This window comes from Thunnus albacares, chromosome 5 (genome assembly GCF_914725855.1).
Source record: "Thunnus albacares chromosome 5, fThuAlb1.1, whole genome shotgun sequence".
Lineage (NCBI taxonomy): Eukaryota > Metazoa > Chordata > Actinopteri > Scombriformes > Scombridae > Thunnus > Thunnus albacares.
Genome location: NC_058110.1, coordinates 4,258,392 through 4,284,216, shown reverse-complemented (window position 1 = coordinate 4,284,216; position 25,825 = coordinate 4,258,392). Strand labels below are relative to the sequence as shown.

The following is a 25,825-nucleotide window of genomic DNA, read 5'->3' as shown; positions in this document are numbered from 1 at the left end:
CAGGTGGTGTGCCATTGACAAGTTAAAGAGTGATGTGGCGAAAATCTCAATCAAGTGCGCCCTGCGCAGTGCGTCGGGACGTGCCCAGCGCACTTTAGTGGATTGATGGAAATCTGGCCGGGCGCACCTGAACCACAACTGGACAACTGGACAACCTGTGGAGAAAAAAAGAAGCGGATGAAAGAAGGAAATAGCAAATATTCAGGCTCTGAAACTCCCATGGAGCCAGAGCCTCCCGTACCAGCAGCGATTAAACAGAGTTGGCCAGGTCTGCGCGCTGGTAGGGCCCCCAGGTGTCACCGACAGATTAAACTCAGCGGCTTCACCTGGAGGTAACGAGAAGCATGGAGGAGACTCCTCGTTAGCAGCCAGATGACTGGAGGAGTTCCTGTTCACAACCTAAGGTCTGAGCCTTGATGGCGTTATGGATGACGTCAAATGACCACTGCTGTCAACTGAGAACTGATGACACATCAATATGGACATCCTTTGTGTTTGTTTTATTGAATGTTTGTGGTGACGTCATCTATCATGCCAGGGCTATGTGACACCACAGAGGATGTCCATAATGATGTCCCATCAGTTGTCAGTTGACAGCAGTGCTTATTTGACGTCATGAATGACAGCTTGAAGGCTTTGACCCGAGTTTGTAAATAGGACCCCCTCCTGCCATCAATCTCCATTCCACACACCCTGACAGGAGACGTGGAGGCTCTGATGCACTGCAACACCATGGCAGCCCACGCCTCGGCCCACGTCTGCAGCTGAGGGGAGTCCTGGATAGCCACCAGGTGTCATGCATGGCTGAGCTCAAGCTGGCGGTGCACCGCTGAACTCAAGCTGGCGGTGCATGACGCTTTGGGGCCCTGCCAGTGCATAGACCTGGCCCAGTCTGTAGTGCTGGTATGGGAGGCCCTGGGTGCTTCAGAGCCTGTATATCAATCAATCAATCAATCAATTTTTTTTATATAGCGCCATATCACAACAGAAGTCATTTCAAGGCACTTTTCACATAGAGCAGGTCAAGACCATACTCTTTAATATACAGAGACCCAACTATTCCCCCATGAGCAAGCACTTGGCGACAGCGGTAAGGAAAAACTCCCCTTTAACGGGTAGAAACCTCAAGCAGACTCCGGCTCTTGGTGGGCGGCCATCTGCTTTGACCGGTTGGGTTGAGAGAGAGAAAGAGAGAGGGAAAGGGGGAGGGGGGACAGAAGAAAAACAATCACAACAACTACAACAAGCACAAGCAGCAATAGCCAGGGAAGGATGCCATCAGGACTGTGAAGGACCGCAAAGGTTCGGCCCGGGACTCAGGTTTTCCTGTGAGATGAGAAAGCACAAAAAACTCCGGGGAAGAAGCAAAGTTAGTGACATGCATTGATGTTACATGAATGCATACAGATGGAGAGGAGGAGAGAGGAGCTCAGTGCATCATGGGAAGTCCCCCAGCAGTCTAGGCCTATAGCAGCATAACTAAGGGCTGATCCAAGGCGAGCCTGGCCGGCCCTAACTATAAGCTTTATCAAAAAGGAAAGTTTTAAGCCTACTCTTAAACATAGAGAGGGTGTCTGCACCCCAGACTGAATCCGGTAGATGGTTCCATAGAAGAGGAGCCTGATAGCTGAAGGCTCTGCCTCCCATTCTACTTTTAAAGACTGTAGGGACCACCAGTAAGCCTGCATACTGGGAGCGCAGTGTTCTAGTGGGATAATACGGTATTATGAGCTCTTCAAGATATGATGGTGCCTGACCATTAAGGGCTTTGTAAGTTAGGAGAAGGATTTTAAATTCTATTCTAGATTTTACAGGAAGCCAATGTAGCGAAGCTAAAATGGGAGAAATGTGATCTCTTTTTCTAGTTTTAGTCAGAACACGTGCAGCTGCATTCTGGACCAGCTGAAGAGTCTTTAGAGACTTGTTAGGGCAGCGTGATAATAAGGAATTGCAATAATCCAGCCTAGAAGTAACAAATGCGTGAACTAGTTTTTCTGCATCTTTTAGGGACAGGATGTGCCTGATTTTTGTGATATTATGTAAGTGAAAAAAGGCAGTCCTTGAGATTTGATTTATGTGGGAGTTAAAGGACATATCCTGATCAAAGATAACTCCCAGATTCCTTACGGTGATGCTGGAGGCCAGGGTAATGCCATCCAGAGTAGCTTTATCATTAGATAATGTGTTTCTAAGGTGTTTAGGGCCAAGCACAATAACTTCAGTTTTATCTGAGTTTAGTAGTAGAAAATTGCAGGTCATCCAGGTCTTTATGTCGTTAAGGCATGTTTGGAGTTTGTTTAACTGATTGGGTTCATCTTGCTTCACTGATAAATATAATTGGGTGTCATCTGCGTAACAATGAAAATTTATGGAGTGTTTCCTAATAATATTATCTAAAGGAAGCATATATAAGGTGAAAAGAATTGGTCCAAGTACAGAACCTTGTGGAACTCCGTGTCTAACTTTTGCCTTCACGGAGGATTCATCATTAACATGTACAAACTGAAATCGGTCTGATAAATAGGACTTAAACCAGCTTAATGCAGTTCCTTTAATGCCAATTAAATGTTCCAGTCTCTGCAAAAGGATTTGATGGTCAATTGTGTCGAATGTGGCACTAAGATCTAACAGGACAAGTATGGAGACAAATCCTTTGTCTGATGGAGTTAGGAGGTCATTTGTGACTTTCACCAGTGCTGTCTCTGTGCCATGATGCGCTCTAAATCCTGACTGAAAATCCTCAAATAAACTATTGTTATGTGGAAAGTCACATAACTGATTAGAGACTGCTTTCTCAAGGATCTTGGATAGAAATGGAAGGTTAGATATAGGTCTATAATTGGCTAAAATGCCTGAATCAAGAGTAGGCTTCTTAAGAAGAGGTTTAATTACAGCTACTTTAAAGGACTGTGGTACATAGCCTGTTACTAAAGGCAGATTGATCATATCTAGTAAAGAAGTGCTCACTAAGGGTAAGGCTTCCTTAAGCAATCTAGTTGGGATGATCTAAGAGACAGGTTGATGGTTTAGCTGAACAAATCATTGAAGTTAGTTCAGACAAGTCTACTGGAGAAAAACAGTCCAAATATATTTCAGGATTTACTGCCGTTACCAAGGTTCCTGTGTTTGGGGAGAGAACGGTGTCTGTTGAGGGCAGGAGGTGGTTAATTTTGTCTCTAATAGTTAGAATTTTATCATTAAAGAAGCTCATAAAGTCGTTACTACTGAGAGCTATAGGAACACATGGATCAGTAGAGTTATGACTCTTTGTCAGCCTGGCCAAAGTGTTGAAAAGGAACCTAGGGCAGTTTTTATTCTCTTCTATTAATGCTGAGTAATAGGCGGCTCTGGCATTACAGAGGGCCTTCCTATATGTTTTAAGACTATCTTGCCAGACTAAGCGAGATTCTTCTACTTTGGTGGAACGCCAAATCCTTTCCAATTTTCGCGATGTTTGCTTTAATTTGCGGGTTTGGGAGTTATACCATGGAGCTAACCTCTTATGTTTTATTATCTTCTTTTTTAAGGGGGTGATGGAGTCGAGTGTTTGTCTTAGTGAGCCTGCAACACTATCAATAAGATTATCAATTTGGGAGGGACTAAAGTTAACATAAGAGTCCTCTGTAGTATTGAGACATGGCAGTGAATTCAGTACTGACGGCATTGCTTCCTTAAATTTATCTACAACACTATCAGAGAGACATCTAGTGAGGACATTTTTGTCTAATGGTGTATAATCCAGTAATAGGAATTCAAAAGTTATTAAAAAATGATCTGATACAATAGGATTTTGTGGAAAAATTATTAAATGTTCAATTTCAATCCCATAAGCCAGAACAAGGTCTAGGGTGTGGTTAAGACGGTGAGTGGGATTATTTACACACTGAGAGAAGCCAATTGAGTCTAATAATGAGATAAATGCAGTGCTGAGACTGTCATTATCAACGTCCACATGAATATTAAAATCACCTACTATAATTACTTTATCTGTACTAAGGACTAAATATGACAAAAACTCTGAGAATTAAGATAGGAATTCAGAGTACGGGCCAGGAGGACGATACACTATAACAAATAGAACTGGCTGTAAAGTTTTCCAGGTTGGCTGAGAGAGACTAAGAACAAGGCTTTCGAATGAGTTATGATTAAATTTAGGTCTAGGGTTGATGATTAGGCTTGAGTTGAAAATGGCTGCAACTCCTCCTCCTCGGCCAGTGTCTCAAGGAATATGAGTATTAATATGACTGGGGGGAGTGGATTCATTAAGGCTGACATATTCTTCATGACACAGCCAGGTTTCAGTGAGACAAAATAAATCAATATGATGATCTGAAATTAAATCGTTTACTAAAACAGCTTTAGATGAAAGAGATCTAATGTTCAAGAGTCCACATTTAATTATCTTATTTTGTTGTACTATTGCAGTAGTGGTTTTAATTTTTACTAGATTTTCATGAATGACTCTTCTTTTGTTTACTTTGGATTTAATTGATTTATGTGGTCGGGGGACAGACACAGTCTCTATGTGGTTTTGGGTGGGTAACTGCTCTAATGGAAGCGCAGAGAAGCGTGTAGGACTGCAGCTTTGCTTCCTGGTCTCAACTCTGGGTTGTCATGGTTTTGGTCTACTAATAAACTTGGCCATATTTCTAGATATGCGTTTTCAGCATATGGTTGTATGCTGTCTCTCCTAATCAGACCAGCTCTTCCCCAGAAATTCTGCCAATTATCTATGAAGCCCACATCGTTTGCTGGACACCACCTCGACAACCAGCGGTTGAATTGTGACATGCGGCTATACATGTCATCACTGGTCAGATTAGGGAGCGGTCCAGAGAAAATTACGAAGTCCGACATAGTTTTTGCAAATGTACACACCGACTCAACATTAATTTTGGTGATCTCCGATTGGCGTAATCGGGAGTCGTTGCCGCCGACATGGATGACAATAGTACCATATTTACGTTTATTCTTAGCCAGCAGTTTTAAATTTGACTCAATGTCGCCCGCTCTGGCCCCAGGAATACATTTAACTATGGCTGCTGGTGTCGCTAACTTCACGTTTCTGACTATGGAGCTGCCAATAATCAGAGTTTGTTTCTCAGCGGGTGTGTTGCTGAGTGGGGAGAACCTGTTAGAAACATGAACTGGTTGGTGGTGAACCGTGGGCTTCTGCTTAGGGCTATGCTTTCTTCGGACAGTCACCCAGCCGCCCTGGCTTCCCGGCTGCTCGGGAGCTACCGTGGGAGTGGGAGCTACGCTAGGTCGGCCCGCACCGGATACTAGGGGCTGGCTAACTATATTAGCAGCTGATTGTTTTTCCATGGTGCGGAACCGCGCTTCCAATTCACTAAGCCTTGCCTCCAGTGCTGCAAATAAACTACACTTATTACACTTACCACTATCGCTAAAGGAGGCAGAGGAATAACTAAACATTTGACACACCGAGCAAGAGAGAGCAGGAGAACGAGAGGGAGAGAGAGAAGCCATCGCTAACTGCTTAGTTTAAGTTAGCTGCTAGTGCTAGCTGCAGAGCTAAAGTGACTAACAACTTGTGCGATTAGCGAGAAAAGCGCTGAGAGTGCTTGTGTAAAACTAGCGAAAGTTTAAATATACAGCAGATATTAATCCACAGTAATATGATATATATAGGAAAATCAACTGAGATGAGAGCAGCAACAACGCTATCAGTAGACACAGTCGGCAACCGGAAATGGTACAATACGCTTACCGTAGCACGTCAGCACGTCACTTCGGGGAGAATATGCCGCTTCTTTTTGTTAAATTTTATTTCTTCACTGCATGCATACATTTATGTACGTTTATGTATATTTATATACATTAATGTATATTTATGTGTGTTTATGTATATTTATATACGAGAATGTATATTTATGTACGTTTATGTATATTTATGTACGTTTATGTATGTTTGTGTACATTTGAGGCACTGCGCGGGGCGCACTTGACTGACATTTTCGCCACATCACTGGGTTCACATCACTGGTCTGTAACGTGTCAACAACACACAGACTGCTATGAAGTACTTTTACATGTCCACTGTTTGCCTCTTACAACGTGTTCTGCTTTTAGTCCTGTTCAGGATATGCCCGTATGAGTCTTACATTATCCAGGTTTCTGATGGTCTGTGTCGGAGTGACAACCTCTGTCATTTCTGCATTAAGGTGGCTTCTGTTCTCATCTGCATCAGTTATCCATGTCCTGACCACGTTTATATTATGTTATGTCAACTTTCTTGTCAAACTCAGTCCATTGGAAAAAATATACAATACAAACAATGTACATCACATACATTCAAATGAAAAGAAAAAAATCGCAACTTTTATTTATTTGTTTATTTTTTATAAAAGTCAGTTATACCATTCTTCAAAACGATACTCCCTCATTTCTTGTTTTGATGGTGGTGGAGAGCGCTGTCTAACACGTCAGTCCAAAAGTTCTCATAGGTGTTGAATTTGGGTTGAGATCTGGTCACTGCGAGGGCCATAGTATAGACTATGACTCACATCATTTTCATACTCATCAAAACATTCAGTGAACCCTTTTGAACATATAAATTGCGGCATTGTCATCCTGAAAGAGACCACTCACATCAGGATAGAAATGTTTCATCATAGGATAAAGGTGATGACTCAGAACAACTTTGTGTTGATTTGCAGTGACTCTTCCCTCTGAGTGGACAAGTGGACCCAAACCATGCCAGCAAAATGCCCCCCACAGCATAACAGAGCCACCAGATCCCCTCACTGTAGGGGTCAAGCATTCAGACCTGGAGCAGCTTTTCCTTGAATTTGTCAAGCGTCTGTATGTATATAGGATGATATGAATAAATTGATAATGAGCATAGATTAAAAGAGCAATTGGCCATATGTTATACAACTATGTATCTTTATTCAAAACATGAGACATTATCAGTGAGTGATCTTTGGGAAAGTGTTGACCTGTTTGATGAACCTTCAACACTGTAGTTGGCATTTTGGAAGCTAGATGGCGCTGGAAGGTGCTTGTTGGCGACATGACTTTTGTTAAATCCCAAAACTGGGATGAATCAGGTGTCTCTGGCCGGGTGCGGTGGCGCGCGCCTGTAATCCAAGTTACCGGGAGGCTGAGGCTGGAGGATGGCTTGAGCTCAGGAGCTCTGAACTGCAGCGGACTATGTGGATGGGGTGTCGGCACTAAGTTGGGTATGGATATGGTGCTCCTGGGGGAGCTCGGGACCACCAGGTGGTCTGAGGAGGGGTGCACCGGCCCAGGTGGGAAACGGAGCAGGTCAAAGCCCCCGTGCCGCTCAGTAGTTGGATGGCGCCTGTGAATAGACGCTGTAGTGCAGCCTGAGCGATACAGCGGGACCCAGTCTTTTTACACTCTGCACACTTTACAACAAACAGCTGTGACAGCTTCATGTTCCAGGAAGAAACCTCAGAAAGCAATGCTGCTTAGTCTGGCCCACACTGCCTCCACCTGGAGAAGAGGAGCACTTACTATCAATCGCACCAATCAATGCAGCACCACAGACACACATCACTATAACACTAAAACTAGCCTATATTGTGTCATAACTATTTTGTTGTATACTATAACACTAGTTTTTACGGTGGTGGAAGAAGTAAGCAAAGTATTATCTTCCGGCCTCATACACAGCTCCCACAATACCATCACACATAGCACAGAGGGCTTTGGGGTGAGAAATGTCCATCACAATTGACATCAGAACACATAATTGCTCCTTTGCTGAGATATACATCACTCAGGAGGACATGAGTTTTCCCATAGTATGACAAGACATCCTCATGATCCAATATTAACTCTATGACAATTTTTTCCTAAGTTACACCGTTTACAGATCATACAGCCTAGTAACATTACTGACACAATTTGGGAATGATTTCAAGTTGATTACTTGTGTAAAAGGAATATTTACAAGAACCTGCTGGTTTCATGTAATATTTTGTACATTATATGCTAATTGTCTGCTAACAATGTGCACACTGCACGTGGTGACAGGAATTTCAGTGTCTCCTGCGACCGAAATTCAAATCTTACCTCCAAAGCATATTTGGCATACTGTATAAATGTGGGTGCTGTCTGTTAATATTCGGTGTGCTCGGGCTGTATAGTCATATTTAGGGAAGTGTATATATTTTTTTATCTTGGGAAGAAGAGTTTTCTCCGGAGCTCTTGGCTCATTAAACTGCCTGCTGCTTATGAGAGGAGCTGTTGTGATTGGCATCAATCAAGCTTCCCTTAACTCCACCTGTTGTTGTGAGAAATATTCTATTTATCAATGAATTTGAGTTTGAGATGTTTATTTTACTCTTTCATTTCATCTTATGTTCGTCGTGACGGCTATGTGACATCACAGAGGATGTCCATATTGATGTGTCATCAGTTGTCAGTTGACAGCAGTGCTTATTTGACGTCATCAATGACAGCGTCAAGGCTTGGAACCGAGTTTATAAATAGGACCCCGTCCTGCCATCAATCTCCATTCCACACTCCCTCACAGGAGACGTGGAGGCTCTGATGCACCGCAAGCAGCATGCGGCAGCCGTCGCCTCGGTCCGCAGCCGAGGGGAGTCCTCGATAGCCGCCAGGTGTCATGCATGGCTGAGCTCGAGCTCGCGGTCCACCGCTTAGCTCGAGCTCGCGGTGCACAGCTGAGCTCAAGCTCGCGATGCATGACACCGGGGGGCCCTGCCAGTGCATAGATCTGGCCTAGTCTGTCGTGCTGGTATGGGAGGCTCAGGCAGCCTGGTTGCTTCAGAGCCTGTATATATTGCTGCTTCTTTTTTTCTATCTTTTCTTTTCTTTTCTTTTCTTTTCTTTTCTTTTCTTTTCTTTTCTTTTCTTTTCTTTTCTTTTCTTTTCTATCCTCTTGCTTTCTTCACTGCATGCATACATTTATCTACATTTATGTACATTTATGTACGTGAATGTAGATTTATGTATATTTATGTACTTTTATGTACATCTGCGCTGCGCGGGGCGCAATTGACTGAGATGACTGCCTGCACACATGTCCCGAACAGGACTAAATCCAGGACAAGTTGTGACAGGCAAACAGTGTACGTGTTAAAGTACTTGTAAGCCAGTAGAGAATTGGGTCCAATTCTATCTTTATTTTTCTATAGTTTCCTTATTTATCTCATTTTCATTTGTTAATCAATCTGTCAATGACTTATTTTCCACACACAGTCCTTATTTGTCATATCAAGTAGAGCAAACTTATGATTGGTTAGAGGGAGTTAAGTCCCACCCTCTGTTTACGCAGAAGTCAGTGAGTTGCAGTGCGGGTAAAACAGCAGCGGTCGGAGTGGATGAGAAATAGAGAGTTAGAACAGCGATTATTAACATATCCATGAGATAAAATACTCTTGTGAAGACGTCAGAGGTGTGCGAGGGTCCGTGAGCCAGGAGTAGTAGTACTTTTGGCATTATCGTCTTGGTGAGTTGCCGAGCTAATTAGCGCCAGCGCATGCTAAGTGTATTAGCCACAGTGTGAGTTGATGTGTGAGGTGGCAGAAAACGTGTCTGTGCTCCATAAACGCTTGAACTTGGCTTATCACTGCTGCTCACTGTTTCTGTTAACTATCTTAAGAGTTAAAAACTGAATATTATTGCTCTGATAATTTAGAAGAAGTAAGGTATGATGTTTATTTTGATACTGTGTGTGTAGTTATATTGAGATACCTTGTATGATGAAACTGATGGATAAGTTCATTTATAACTAAAAGTTAAAACATCATAATTCATGGGTTAACAGCTAAAATTCATGTTGATTAAATTCATGTTTAAAAGGTTGATTAAAAATGTATAAAAAGGTTGAAAAAAATGTATAAAATGTGGGAAATACTTACATTGAGATAAAAAAAACAACAACAACTGTACAGTTAAAAGAGAGAATTCGTTTAATCATTATTGTGCTACAGTAATGTGTGGAGAATTATTATATTACTATGGCCATTAGAGAAAAGTAGTGACATAATGAAAATAACAGTCCTGTCTTCATGCAGGCTGGGTTTTTTTGAGAACAAGAGAACTGGATCTGGATTCTCCCTGTGGATGGGAGATGGCGAGCCCCCAGTGAGATCTCTTCTTAACCTAAGGAGTGAGGAACCGAGACCTGAGAAGAGGACCTGGTATCTTTTTTTGCTTCCACTCAAGTATCAGTGTGGTAGGACCACCACACATCCGACTACTTGAATTTTTCCCCCTGACTTGACATAAAACATTGACTTGAGCGCGCTGACTGATATCGCAAAGACATTAAAGGGACATTACACTCATGGACACTTTCAATTCAAGTTCTGCTGAAAGACTGTGAAATCTTGGGATATTGATGATAATTGCACTGCATTTTATGTTCATGTTTTATAACTTGGTACAGTAAACTTACCTGAAACATTCCTGGGGGCTCCATTTACCTGTTTTGTCTGCCATTCCCTTTTCAACCCTCCCATTACGAACCTAGCCCCTGGTCCATATATTCTTTATTCTTCACCCTGTAGCACCTAGTGGGTTACATACTCAATAACAGGTGGTGTGCCATTGACAAGTTAAAGAGTGATGTGGCGAAAATCTCAATCAAGTGCGCCCTGCGCAGTGCGTCGGGACGTGCCCAGCGCACTTTATTGGATTCATGGAAATCTCGCTGGGCGCACCTGAACCACAACTGGACAACCTGTGGAGAAAAAAAGAAGCGGATGAAAGAAGGAAATAGCAAATATTCAGGCTCTGAAACTCCCATGGAGCCAGAGCCTCCCGTACCAGCAGCGATTAAACAGAGTTGGCCAGGTCTGCGCGCTGGTAGGGCCCCCAGGTGTCACCGACAGATTAAACTCAGCGGCTTCACCTGGAGGTAACGAGAAGCATGGAGGAGACTCCTCGTTAGCAGCCAGATGACTGGAGGAGTTCCTGTTCACAACCTAAGGTGCATTTATGGACATAAATACAAAAAAACTACTTAAAACCAAGTCAGCACTTTCTTTCAGTCATTATTTCATTTAAAATCAAATATGCCGGAGTCAAAACAACCTAAATGTGTCACTGTCTGAATGATGGACTTTACACTGCTGCTAGTTTTCCCCTGGCTGTTTCCAGGTTATCCTGGTGCAGTCATAGGGGGAGTTTATGCATCAGCCTACCAGTGGAGGTCTCACACCCATCAAATAGGACACATGACATTTATTATATTATTTACAATATTTCTTTAGTTTGTAGTCTGTATATATAAACACATTGCTGGTAATGTAAACATTTGTGAGCTTAAAATGCATGTCAAAACACCCCTTATCCTTACATATATGACTGAAGAGGGTCCAGTTAACTCACTTCTCCCATATATGTAGACATTCACACAGCAATAATCCAAATGATGTGCAAAACAGCTGATAATAATAATGGAGTAACATTAACATACAACAGCAGTTTGTTAGCTACAACATGTAGCTAGTTTACTTACAAATCAATTAGCATTGCTAGCTTTGGTTATCACCTGAAGCTAACAGTTAGCGACAGTGGTGGGCAGGTAAATAATTTAAACTGTGTTTGGTTGGAGCATTGACTGTATATAAAGATGGATGTCATGACAGCTCTCCAAAAGTGAAGCCAAAACATCTTGAGTGCCCCTTGGTGGCTGGCTGCAGTATAGGTCATAAGTCCTGTCCTCTCCATGTTAGTGGATGGGACATGAGCCAAACTAAAAAATCAAAGTACATGTCAAACAAACTTTTCCCAAAGATGGGGGTCCGACATCATGACTGACAGCTGTGACAGCCGCTCTGAAACTTCAGTCAGGCAGTGGAATGACTGAGGGGGCATGTTCTGCGGGCCATCAACCTGTCTCCTGACTATACTGTGCAGACTCTGGCTCCAAATGACATAACACAAGCAAGATGGCAGCTCCCAGAAAGGACATATTTTGGCTCCACTTTTGCATAGCAGTAAGAAGTGGAGACGCATTGTCCATATTTATATACAGTCTATGGGTTGGAGAGGTTAACTCGATAAACTCATGCACACAACAAGACCACAAACATAAAGTTGGACTCACCTGTATGTAACGTTAATGTCTGCAGCAGCTCAGTGCGTCTATGTAAAACACACTGCATTTACTTTGAAAATCCCCAGACTGGTTCCGCTGCCTCTGCTTCTTTTTTAGATAGTTTTATCCTCAAAGTGTTTAAAAGAAGTTATGAATTATGTTCATTATTTAGGCTATTTCTTTATTTACTTTAGCTCTCCTTAAATTGAGCTGCAGCCAACACACTTCAAAACGCGCAACTTTTACTTTGAAGGTGAACTGTCTCCGTTTCTAGCTCCCTATTTTCTTAAGAAAAAGAAAAAGTTACAAAAGAAAATTCTACATTAGTAAATAGTTAAATAGTCATTTCATATCTCTGATCTGTTATTCCCTAATCTGTTATGACAGCCAGTGGCGAGTGCACGCACGTAATTTAACGTACTTCAACTGTTCATTCTTCCCTGGCCTAGTGGGTGGCTGTTAGGTTTTCATATATGGGAAACTCAGTTTTGTTTCATCAATTACCACCTTGGGGGGGGGGGGGGGGGGGGGATCTTTAAGGACTTTAACAAGGTAACTGAACTTTTTCTCTTTTTTTGAGGGAAAAAACCATTCAACACAAATTATTATTCAAAGCGGGGTATTCTTATATATCCTAAAACATGCCTAGAAGGTATCTTTAAACAGCATCAATGTCAACAAGATATGAAATATCAGCATTTACCACACAAACACGGAGTCATATGTTTTAATTATTTTTAATCCCTGCTGTCTCACATTCCTTAGAATGAACAGATACCACTGACCTCAAAGCAACAGCAACAAATTTTGTGGGACACTCCCAGGATAATGTAGTGGGAGGACCCCCCCTTTGATTAAAACTTTTACATGATTTTTCATAAATGTACTGTAGATAACAAAGTAAATAAAAGACCCATGGAAATCCCAGTCCCAAAGTATGACCTTGTATGTCATCTTGCTCCCTTGAAAAGAGACACACAAGCCATGCCTACTATGCTAGCTTGTTCTGCATCATGAAGAGCATGCGGTGCTGACATGAAGTCAAATAAACGAACCAAATGGTTATTACAGTTATATGATTTAATCAGCTTAATTTAGATTAAATTAATGTTGCAGCTGGTTGACAGGTGGAGTTTATTTTAACTACTTGTTGTGTTGTTTATTCAAGAACATCACATCATTTAAACTGGTCACATGCTATGTAAGTGAAATCATAATCTATAAGTAAAGCAGGTTTAACTGTATGACTCACTGATTAAAACAGACAAGAGGGTGTAGGGGTTACTACACATGGAAATTAATATCTTGCACTTGTGAAATAAACAGGGGCGCCACCTCCATTAATTAATGAATTAATTCAAAATAAATAAATCAAATGAATCAGTCTTATGTCTGAAAGTCATGAATATAGGGATCTTCATCTCTGTTGTAAAGGAATACACAAATACAATGACTTGGCTTTAAATCAATTTATTTATTGAACTACCAAGGGATAGGGATGAATAGGCAATAACTCAGCATATACATATACAAATAGAATTAATGATGTAGAGTTATCTATTGTGTGATTGGTATGATAGACCTGATAAACAGACGAGATGACTGTTACCTGAGAAACAGCAAGTCAAATCAGCGGTACAACAGCATAGTTCTGAATTGCCAATTGAGGTCATCCAGTCCGGATTTCAAAAGCTCCCATTGGAAGGGAGCTCCTGGTTTCAGCTTTTCTAGTTTTGATTCTTAACTCACTACTCTAGATTTTGAGGTTTCACCTCCTATTGTTCCAAATCACATCTTCAGACTAGCAAAGAGAAAACTTCCAACCAGCATGGCAAAAGGGCTGGAAGACAAAGATAAAAGCAAGAAGGGAGCAAAAAGCAGAAGCCTGGTTTCTCAGATAAGAGATTATTTCAAAGTTTCGGTCTGCCCAACCAGAAGATGCATCTTTGCCAATCACACGGATTGCCGAGGTCTGGGGGGCAGCATCAGTCCCCTCCTGTCCATGGACAGGTTTGTTCAACTCCTGAATGCTGTTACTCTTTTAATCAAAATTGTGAGTCTTATAACAAATGCATGATTTCTAATTTTGCATTTTTGATAATAGCTTCATTATTTTGAGAGTGAAACAAGCAGAGCGGTAATAAATATGACATTAGTGTTATCAAAGGTAATGGAACTATGTTAGTGATAGACTTCCTAGCTTAAAGGCAGTCTAATAAAGTCTAACTAACTAACACACACACATACTAATACATTTTATTAATTGTTCTTAGACAAAATGTTCATGGGTTGTCAGTCCTTTTTTCACTTAGGTCTGACTGTAAATGGCATCAGAGTTCACAGTAGGATTAAAGTTGGTGCCACCTAGTTTCTGTGGGTGACTGGCTCTTGGAGGTCTTGTAGGGTCAAAGGTGGTTGGGTCAGTAGTCTGGTTCAGTGGCCATGTAGGAGAAAAGGGGTCTCTTTATCTGATCATTGCTGTTTGCAGGATTTTAAATCTCACTGATGTCTTTTTGGCTACATTCCTAGGGGGCTGAAGAAAGAGCTGGTCCTTTTGTTGGTACCATCTGTATTCAAAGCAATGAGGGGACTTTTCTCCTACAAGGGTGATGCCATAGTTTTTTTCATTTGAGCTACATGGCAGTATTTTTCCTTTCATCCATAGTTTATTGCATAGAAAACTTAATTTCAGGGATGAAGGGACGATGTTGTGAATCATTTTATTTTGCAAAAGACATCCACTGGGTTACTTTTTCCTTTTTACAGTCATGAAGGGCTCCAAATTACTGATAAAGACAGAAAATCTTATCTGAACCCAGGTGTAAAGTACAATTCCTTTAAAACTCAAATCCAGAAATTAACATGTTTCCATTCGTCCCTCCTCAAATAAATGCAATTAATTTTTCATTCAAAAATTCTTTTCTTACAGTATGAAGACATTTTGTGGCCCATTGATACAAGATTTTGCTCAGTGCAGGACAGGGTACATCCTGATCTCTGGAAATAAATGTCTGTAAAGATGAAGAAGACTTGTCTTTTAAAAAAATAAATGGCCTCATGGCATTTTGAAGTAATTTCAGCAACAATAAAGTCAACGGGAAGTTGAAAAAGAAAGGAGTAAACAATAGAGAGAGGTGAAAGTAGTGCAGTTCCCTTATGTAGCCCCTTAAGGCCTCTTAGGATTACCTAAGGGGGTTGAATGAGAAAGTTAATAGACACTCGGTACAAGAGAGCCTGTGTCCACCTGTTGTAATGCTTTTGCTACTTCCATCACGCCTTTGATAGCCCCTCATACGCAGTTCACAGAAGTACTGTCACAGAACTGTTCCCTGGACTCTTATCCAACACACATCAGCCATGAAATTGAATCCAGACATCACATGGTGGGATGCATCCAAAAGGTGTGCAAAATGAAAAGGAACCTAGGGTGCTGTTGTCGGACATGCCGGCTTGAATGCACACCCACACAGTGATGCAACATCGTATCAAACCCCTAAAAGATGAAACAGGAAGGGCAATTATGCTGCAACAAAGATATGACTGAAAAACAGATGCTCAGATGAAATTTAGGATTTTATTGCCCAATATTATTATCCAGCTGAATTTCCTTTTTATTTAATATCTCTCCCAACTACCTCACACAGACTACTACTAGACATACAATGAAAGTCTTCATGGTTGACCTTGTGTGGAAAAAAATCACTCTAAAATAAAGTACTGTAGCAGTTGCACATTTGAAAGTGTCATTTGCTTAGCTAGTGGACCGTGAGGAATGCTTAGCTATGTACCGGAATGATACATAATAAAGATTTCACCTCACTAATCCAGGGATTTTCATGCAAAATGTCCCAGTTAAAGATCTCTCTAGTGGCTTGCTGTTCAGGCATATTCACAAGTCTGTTCCATTGTCAAATCATCTCATTTACATTTACAGTAAGTCTGATGTTTGGAGCCTCCCATTCCATATCACCAATGATGGCCAAAACTAGTGTCAACTTATGTATTTTGTGAACGATCACAAAGCTTTCTTACCCAATGTTGCATTAAAGGATAAGTCTGTTGATTATTGTGAACAAATACAATGAAGAGACTGAAACTAACAATTAATTGATCTACTATCAAGTATTGTGTGCATACAACCTGATATATTCCTGTGTGTCATAGAGCTCCATTGTTGTCCAAAAACTATTAAAAGACATCAATGCTCTGGGTGACATGTTTCTTCACTACCATGAACACACACACTGTAGTTTGTTTTGACTCAATCCCAAACACACTGTCCTGCTGACTCACAAGCATACCAAACATGTATTAATCCCCTACTGAAAGTAGTCCCCAACAAAAGCACTTTTCACTCCTATATGAGTAGCAAGTATTGCTAAAAACTACAATGCCCAGCTGTTTTGGGGAAATTATTTAGCCTTTTTAAAAAATGAAACTATATATTCACAATGTGTTTTTAAAGATTCAATAGGGATGAAAGTGCTTGGAACTGAATGCCACACACAGGGAAGTCTGAAAGTATTTAGATACGGACTAACACTGTTGTTGTCTTTTCATGGGATTCGTTAACAATAACAAAAACTTAGAATATCACCAGTCTTATCCTTAACATTTTCTCAGAAATATTATAATTTTGAGCTGTGCATGTATGATGGCAGCTAATGGTAAAATTATTATATTTTACATGTCTTAGTTCACTGCCACGCATAAACAAATGTGGTACTGTTCTACTGTCATCTTTTCTTACCTATTGGCAGATCTTATACAATATTTATTCCATCCCTTTTCTTTGTTTTAGTTTGTCACTGTAGCACAATTGTGTCTGTGCTGAATGAGATAAAAATAAATAAAACAACATCCACAAAAATCCTTTGAGAGGATAAATGGGTATGTATTTTTATTTGAGGGAATAGGCTGGGCTCCTCCGGGTCTTCCCCAGTAATCCAAGCAGCAGTGCATACGGTGTGTATGTGAGAATAGTATCCCCCACCACCCCCTCCTCCCAAAAGGCTGCAGAACAGAATCCAACAAAGACAAAGATGCACAACACAACACAACACAACACACAAAAACAAAGCATAACCAGGCAGCATAATGAGTGAGAGTGAAAGCTTGTTACATTACAAAGACCACCTCCTTGTCTTTATTGAACATGACTGGAGACTTGTTAGCTGAAATGTGACTGATCTGCCACAATGAACACAATGCCTCAGAGTTAATGAGTACATTCTATTGTATTATTTCCAATTATAAGCTTTTGAATGCAGGAGTAAGAAATAAAAGCTTATTAGTACATTTTCATTTTAGTGACTGTTTACTGATTTGCCAGAGAGAAGACAGTCATCTATGAAAATACATTTTTTTTGTTAAATAACAATGTCACAGTTTAATCATGAAAACAATATATCTCAGCAGGAGATATTAGATATAGATCTCAAAGAATAGCTTGATCTCTTGGGACAGGCTATTTCAGAAGGACACTCAGTATAGTAGCTGCTTTTGTCCCCCAGTTTTAACTTAATCTTGAATGTAACCTTAAATAAGAATCATATCACTGTTTTGCTTAAAAAGCTGTCAATATTAGTTGCGTGGATCAACTATTGATGAATTAATTAATTCTTGGAAATCTAATTTGTTAATTTGTTTGTGTACAATTCAAGATCATCCTGTATTACAAGAGGTCATTTGAAGAAAGTAATCATTTAGTGACCTCTGCTGGTGAAGGTGTAGTATTACAGTCTGTGCAATTGAAGAAGTATTTATTGATATGATTGATTACATGAATAGTTTCTTGATGTATTGCACATGTTATCTCTATACTGTGAAGTAGATTATAACAAAGGTACCCCAAACCCACACAAGTTTCTGGATGCAGAATCCAGAGACACACAGACATCATTTCTTACTCATCACAACTACTATTATTATATACTAACATTACATTCACCCATTATTTATGTATTATGTTTTGCACATAGTTCATCACATACACTGTATATACATGACTCTTACTTTCCACTAGATAGCAGCATTGAGAAGAAAAAGAAGACATGTCACAGAGCAGACTTGTAACTGCACTTGTAAAATGCATCACTGGAAACGCCTCTTTAAAGTGTTTTACAGAAATGTTTCTTACGGTTTAATTTTCTGAATTACTGACCAGGCTTGTTCTACCATGGACAAGTGGAAAAGTGTTGCTGCCCAACAAAGCAAAATTACTTTGGGTTGAGAGCTCAAAGGATTCTAATAGACAAGAGCCACCCCAACCACAGTCTGTACACCCTATCTTATACCACACCAACAGACAACTGGCTTCATTCCTCTGGCTGTGAGGCTTCTGAACTCCACCACATCCTCTGCATCCCTTATATTTATTGCACAATGAAATTTACATTGAAATATTCTGTTGCACTATAACTTGTATATTACATTTATTTGCACATATTGTAAAAACTGGGTATTTACAGTCTATAAATATTATTTTTCCTTTTTAATTTCTTCTTGAGTGCTACTTTTTTTTTTAGTTTGTTCTATTTTGTGGCTAAATGTATTGTTTTTTTCTATTCTAATTTAAAATGTTTTAATATTTGTCAATACATGTGTAGTATGGAGGGGGCTACAACAGAATTTCATTGTGCAATTCTGCACTGTATAATGACAGTTAAAATGAACCTTGCACCTTTTTGACATCTGTTTTACCATTAAGTTAGTATGTCATAGCAAAGTATCATTTCTGTCAAAACAGCACATAAAATTTGCTTCAACTACAAAAAGGAGCTAAAAACCAGTAACCACCATCATACCTACTGCACTGTGCCACAGCCAACTACACAGCTAAAACAAGAGAACTATATAAATTCAAAACTAGCTGATGAGATAGCCAGAGGTTAGTCTTAGCTAAAGCTAAATTTGTTATCCAATTAAACTGAGGCAGCAGCATCAAAACATGATGAAGAAAAAGAACAGTTAACTAGTTCTGCTAAAATGTAACTAACATTGGCTTAGCTCAGCAGAGTATCAGTAACTGTCCTCTCCACAGGACTTTGACTCCACAGGAATTCATGCATTTTGAATCCTTAAATTGCCTAATTAAATCACATATTAAAATATATAAAATTGTAGATTCATTTTTCTATTCATTTCAGTATAAATTTTAAAAGTAGAAAAAATGTGAAAAACAACAATGGAAGAATCTTTATTTTACCAATGTGTTTCGATGCAGGGCCTTCATAAGGCTTAGTTACAGAATATGGCTGAATTTTGTTTTTATCCAATGAGAGCAACTTGAAAATAAAAGTACACAACAAAATGAAAGGTGAAAAGCAGAAAACAGCTAATACAGTTAAACACTACAAAATTACGAAAACTCTGATGCTAAAATTAGCTTTTTAAGATTGTAAAATCAGAAAGCTTTTTTACATTTCCTAAGGAAGTTCATGTCACTCCCTCTGGGCCCCATATTGACCTTATTAAGACTAATAAAGGAACACACCAATGAATGTTTGTCCTTTGAAAAATGTCTGGCTTCTGGGTGTTTTATGTTTCCCCTTTTCTGTGAGTGTGATAACATTTTTGCTCTACAGGTGATTCAGCCTTCTTGAAGAGTATATTATTTTTTACACATTCTGTATATCAGCCTGGTACATCAGTGTATAGTGTATATCAGTACACTAGTTGCTGTCCACCAGTGTTAGTATTTTTCTTGATATTTGGTCACATTATGCACCCAAACATTTTCCAAATAATGACACTTAGTCTTGTGACACATGATCTTTTCTTTTCATATCACACAATAAAATTGTAATTTTGTAAATTGTATGTAAATTTCCCCCGTGTCAGTCTTAGGCTAGTCTATGGTACTTAGATACTTCTGGGTCACTTCACTCAATTAGGAAACTTCCTAAGCAAAAAAGACTATGGACACGTCTCAAGTCTCTTATTTTATGTCTCCTCGCTCCTTGCTCCTCACTCCTCCTCTGAACCAGAAGTTCACATGGGCACTGTGATAAACTAATAAAGGTGCACAGTTATCACCGCTAGAGCAGCTGTTTCCTCTCTGCAGCCTGTTACCTGTTTAACAAACACCTAAATAAAAACCTGCATTCTGTATTTATACTGTGTCCTGCTCAGAGGCACAGGAACCATTTCTACTCGCAGAATGCGTTTATACTATTTATTTATTTATTTCTATTGATTATTCGCATCTGTATTTTTTGATAATCCTGACCGTGAATTCATTATTCGGTAACTCAGAATATAATCAGGGTGTCTTCTGAACACTGGAAAATATGTATTTGGCTTAATGTTTCAGGGAAAATGGAAATTATGTAACTCATATCAAACCCGACGCTCAGGAATTTTCAGCCTCACATGTGACTGAATGGAAATGACAATAAAGGATGTAAAATATGAATGTGTTTAACTGTTATTATGGATAAAATTAAAGTCAGGAAGAGTCTGTCTGTCTGCAAGAAACAGTTTGATGGAGGAAATAACATCATGAAAAGAAAAATCTTTCTAATCAATGAAGAAAGTTGTTTATGGTTCTTTTGTTGATCAGACCGACAATTAACAGATTTTTAACTATATGATGAATCAGAAAACAAAACATAAATTTGGGAATGATACACTTAAATTTAATCTGTAATCTGTCTCCACTTGGGTATGAAACTGCAGTGATGTATCAGATCAGTGTGATCAGCTGCAGCATCCAGTCAATAACTGATATCCAATAAAGGGGCATGTCGGCCGGTAAAAGACTTCCATGAAGGCTGCTCTCGTGTTTCCTCGCTCTTCAGAGATCCCTCAGAGATCCCTCCTCGCTCCTCACTCCTCGGAGCAGAATAAGAGACTTGGGACGCCTGTCAAAATGGGGCATCAGGAACAACTTCTGGTTCAGGCGAGGAGCGAGGAGACATAAAATAAGAGACTTGAGATGTGCCCATAGTCTTTTTTGCTTAGGAAGTTTCCTTATTGAGTGAAGTGAACCGGAAGTATCTATGTGGCAGCCATGATAAGAGCTGGTCGAATTCTCTAACTGCTAAGGAAAGGTGCTTCAATGCTTCCTTTCTAATCTCCTTTAGCACACGGTACACTTGACTATCCTCTACGGAAGGAAAGGAGATAATTCCGTCCCACGATTCTTTGCGGCAGCAACACTTAAAGTGACCAAGCGATGCACCATTCATAAACTCAAACAATTAAACCCACATTACACATCCACAGCAGTCCGTGTACCCTCCGTCCAAAGCTGTGTTCAACTTATTTGATAAACAAATATACAATGCATTATTTTGTTATTCTGTTTTTCATGTAAATTAAATTAAATGGAAATTCACATGCTTTTCCCGTTTTCGTCCTCAAATCAGAAGAGGAACGATACCAAAACCAGAAAACAACTTGTTTTTCGCTTTTGTTGTTATATCTATATTATCTGCCCCCACTGCATCTCAAAACAGTGTCATTGGCTATGCCCATAGCCTAGACAGACAGACAGACAGACAGACAGACAGACAGACAGACAGACAGACAGATAGATAGATAGATAGATAGATAGATAGATAGATAGATAGATAGATAGATAGATAGATAGATAGATAGACAGACAGATAATCAATGAAGTTATGCTGCTGTGCCTCATGCATAAATGCTCACAGCATCTCTCTTAATGGGGAAACACACTTATAGTTTCTGCTTCAGGGTGGGTGTGATGCTGTAGGTATTTAATAACCTCATGTAGATATTTCTCAATGTTAAAGTCTTTTTTATGTTGCCATATTCTCTTTTTATGTTTTGATCCTTCCATTGTAGCTCAACTGGGAAACACTCAATCAACATTAATTAACATCAGTTCCTGACTGGTCCTGTTGGCATGTCTGGAGATTTAAATAATCAAGTTACTCTGCTTCCCACTTTTTGTTTCCTTGTACAGTATTTCCCTGTTGAGCTGTAGTGGAAGGATCATAACAAAAAGATAAAATATGGTACTAAAACGACTGTAAGATTGAAAGATATCTGCTTGAGTTTATTAAATGATAAACTCAAGCAGATGAAACGATAAGTGTGTTTCCCTATTAAGAGAGACACTGTGCACATTTATGCATGAGGCACAGCAGCGTAACTTCATTCTATCTATCTAGGCTATGAGCATAGCCAATGACAAGGTTTTGAGATGCAGTAGAGGCAGGTCATTGATGACGTCAAATAAGCACTGCTGTCAACTGACAACTGATGACACATCAATATATAGTATATAAATATACATAAAAGTACATAAATATACATAAATGTACATTCACGTACATAAATATACATAAATGTGGATAAATGTATGCATGCAGTGAAGAAAGAAAGCAAGAGGATAGAAAAGAAAAGAAAAGAAAGAAAAAAAGAAGCAGCAATATATACAGGCTCTGAAGCAACCAGGCTGCCTGAGCCTCCCATACCAGCACGACAGACTAGGCCAGATCTATGCACTGGCAGGGCCCCCCGGTGTCATGCATCGCGAGCTTGAGCTCAGCTGTGCACCGCGAGCTCGAGCTAAGCGGTGGACCGCGAGCTCGAGCTCAGCCATGCATGACACCTGGCGGCTATCGAGGACTCCCCTCGGCTGCGGACCGAGGCGACGGCTGCCGCATGCTGCTTGCGGTGCATCAGAGCCTCCACGTCTCCTGTGAGGGAGTGTGGAATGGAGATTGATGGCAGGACGGGGTCCTATTTATAAACTCGGTTCCAAGCCTTGACGCTGTCATTGATGACGTCAAATAAGCACTGCTGTCAACTGACAACTGATGACACATCAATATGGATATCCTCTGTGATGTCACATGGCCGTCACGACGAACAGAAGATGAAATGAAAGAGTAAAATAAACATCTGAAACTCAAATTCATTGATAAATAGAATATTTCTCACAACAACAGGTGGAGTTAAGGGAAGCTTGATTGATGCCAATCACAACAGCTCCTCTCATAAGCAGCAGGCAGTTTAATGAGCCAAGAGCTCCGGAGAAAACTCTTCTTCCCAAGATAAAAAAAAATATACACTTCCCTAAATATGACTATACAGCCCGAGCAGACAGAATATTAACAGACAGCACCCACATTTATACAGAATGCCAAATATGCTTTGGAGGTAAGATTTGAATTTCTGTTGCAGGAGACACTGAAATTCCTGTCACCACGTGCAGTGTGCACATTGTTAGCAGACAATTAGCATATAATGTACAAAATATTACATGAAACCAGCAGGTTCTTGTAAATATTCCTTTTACACAAGTAATCAACTTTAAATCATTCCCAAATTGTGTCAGTAATGTTACTAGGTTGTATGATCTGTAAACGGTGTAACTTAGGAAAAAATTGTCATAGAGTTAATATTGGATCATGAGGATGTCTTGTCATACTATGGGAAAACTGATGTCCTCCTGAGTGATGTATATCTCAGCAAAGGAGCAATTATGTGTTCTGATGTCAATTGTAATGGACATTTCTCACCCCAAAGCCCTCTGTGCTATGTGTGATGGTATTGTGGGAGCTGTGTATGAGGCCGGAAGATAATACTTTGCTTACTTCTTCCACCACCGTAAAAACTTGTGTTATAGTATACAACAAAATAGTTATAACACAATATAGGCTAGTTTTAGTGTTATAGTGATGTGTGTGTGTGGTGCTGCATTGATTGGTGCGATTGATAGTAAGTGCTCCTCTTCTCCAGGTGGAGGCAGTGTGGGCCAGACTAAGCAGCATTGCTTTCTGAGGTTTCTTCCTGGAACATGAAGCTGTCACAGCTGTTTGTTGTAAAGTGTGCAGAGTGTAAAAAGACTGGGTCCCGCTGTATCGCTCAGGCTGCACTACAGCGTCTATTCACAGGCGCCATCCAACTACTGAGCGGCACGGGGGCTTTGACCTGCTCCGTTTCCCACCTGGGCCGGTGCACCCCTCCTCAGACCACCTGGTGGTTCCGAGCTCCCCCAGGAGCACCATATCCATACCCAACTTAGTGCCGACACCCCATCCACATAGTCCGCTGCAGTTCAGAGCTCCTGAGCTCAAGCCATCCTCCAGCCTCAGCCTCCTGTAACTTGGATTACAGGCGCGCGCCACCGCACCCGGCCAGAGACACCTGATTCATCCCAGTTTTGGGATTTAACAAAAGTCATGTCGCCAACAAGCACCTTCCAGCGCCATCTAGCTTCCAAAATGCCAACTACAGTGTTGAAGGTTCATCAAACAGGTCAACACTTTCCCAAAGATCACTCACTGATAATGTCTCATGTTTTGAATAAAGATACATACTTGTATAACATATGGCCAATTGCTCTTTTAATCTATGCTCATTATCAATTTATTCATATCATCCTATATACATACAGACGCTTGACAAATTCAAGGAAAAGCTGCTCCAGGTCTGAATGCTTGACCCCTACAGTGAGGGGATCTGGTGGCTCTGTTATGCTGTGGGGGGCATTTTGCTGGCATGGTTTGGGTCCACTTGTCCACTCAGAGGGAAGAGTCACTGCAAATCAACACAAAGTTGTTCTGAGTCATCACCTTTATCCTATGATGAAACATTTCTATCCTGATGTGAGTGGTCTCTTTCAGGATGACAATGCCCCAATTTATATGTTCAAAAGAGTTCACTGAATGTTTTGATGAGTATGAAAATGATGTGAGTCATAGTCTATACTATGGCCCTCGCAGTGACCAGATCTCAACCCAAATTGACTGAATTGAATCATTGATGACGTCAAATAAGCACTGCTGTCAACTGACAACTGATGACACATCAATATGGACATCCTCTGTGATGTCACATAGCACATGTTTTGTCTGCCATTCCCTTTTCAACCCTCCCATTACGAACCTAGCCCCTGGTCCATATATTCTTTATTCTTCACCCTGTAGCACCTAGTGGGTTACATACTCAATAACAGGTGGTGTGCCATTGACAAGTTAAAGAGTGATGTGGCGAAAATCTCAATCAAGTGCGCCCTGCGCAGTGCGTCGGGACGTGCCCAGCGCACTTTAGTGGATTGATGGAAATCTGGCCGGGCGCACCTGAACCACAACTGGACAACTGGACAACCTGTGGAGAAAAAAAAGAAGCGGATGAAAGAAGGAAATAGCAAATATTCAGGCTCTGAAACTCCCATGGAGCCAGAGCCTCCTGTACCAGCAGCGATTAAACAGAGTTGGCCAGGTCTGCGCGCTGGTAGGGCCCCCAGGTGTCACCGACAGATTAAACTCAGCGGCTTCACCTGGAGGTAACGAGAAGCATGGAGGAGACTCCTCGTTAGCAGCCAGATGACTGGAGGAGTTCCTGTTCACAACCTAAGGTCTGAGCCTTGATGGCGTTATGGATGACGTCAAATGACCACTGCTGTCAACTGAGAACTGATGACACATCAATATGGACATCCTTTGTGTTTGTTTTATTGAATGTTTGTGGTGACGTCATCTATCATGCCAGGGCTATGTGACACCACAGAGGATGTCCATAATGATGTCCCATCAGTTCTCAGTTGACAGCAGTGCTTATTTGACGTCATCAAGGACAGCTTGAAGGCTTTGACCCGAGTTTGTAAATAGGACCCCCTCCTGCCATCAATCTCCATTCCACACACCCTCACAGGAGACGTGGAGGCTCTGATGCACTGCAGCACCATGGCAGCCCACGCCTCGGCCCACGTCTGCAGCTGAGGGGAGTCCTCGATAGCCACCAGGTGTCATGCATGGCTGAGCTCAAGCTGGCGGTGCA

The 25,825-nt window shown here is 40.7% G+C and overlaps 1 long non-coding RNA gene across 1 annotated transcript; it reads right to left on the bottom strand.

Annotated features, from left to right (window-relative positions):
- Positions 1 to 25,442, bottom strand: LOC122983208. Its single transcript, XR_006403624.1, has 3 exons — positions 25,399 to 25,442; positions 10,703 to 10,946; positions 1 to 155 (listed from the first exon to the last, which is right to left on the bottom strand). It is a non-coding gene; the product is annotated as an uncharacterized LOC122983208 (long non-coding RNA).
- Between the last annotated feature and the right edge of the window lie 383 nt (positions 25,443 to 25,825).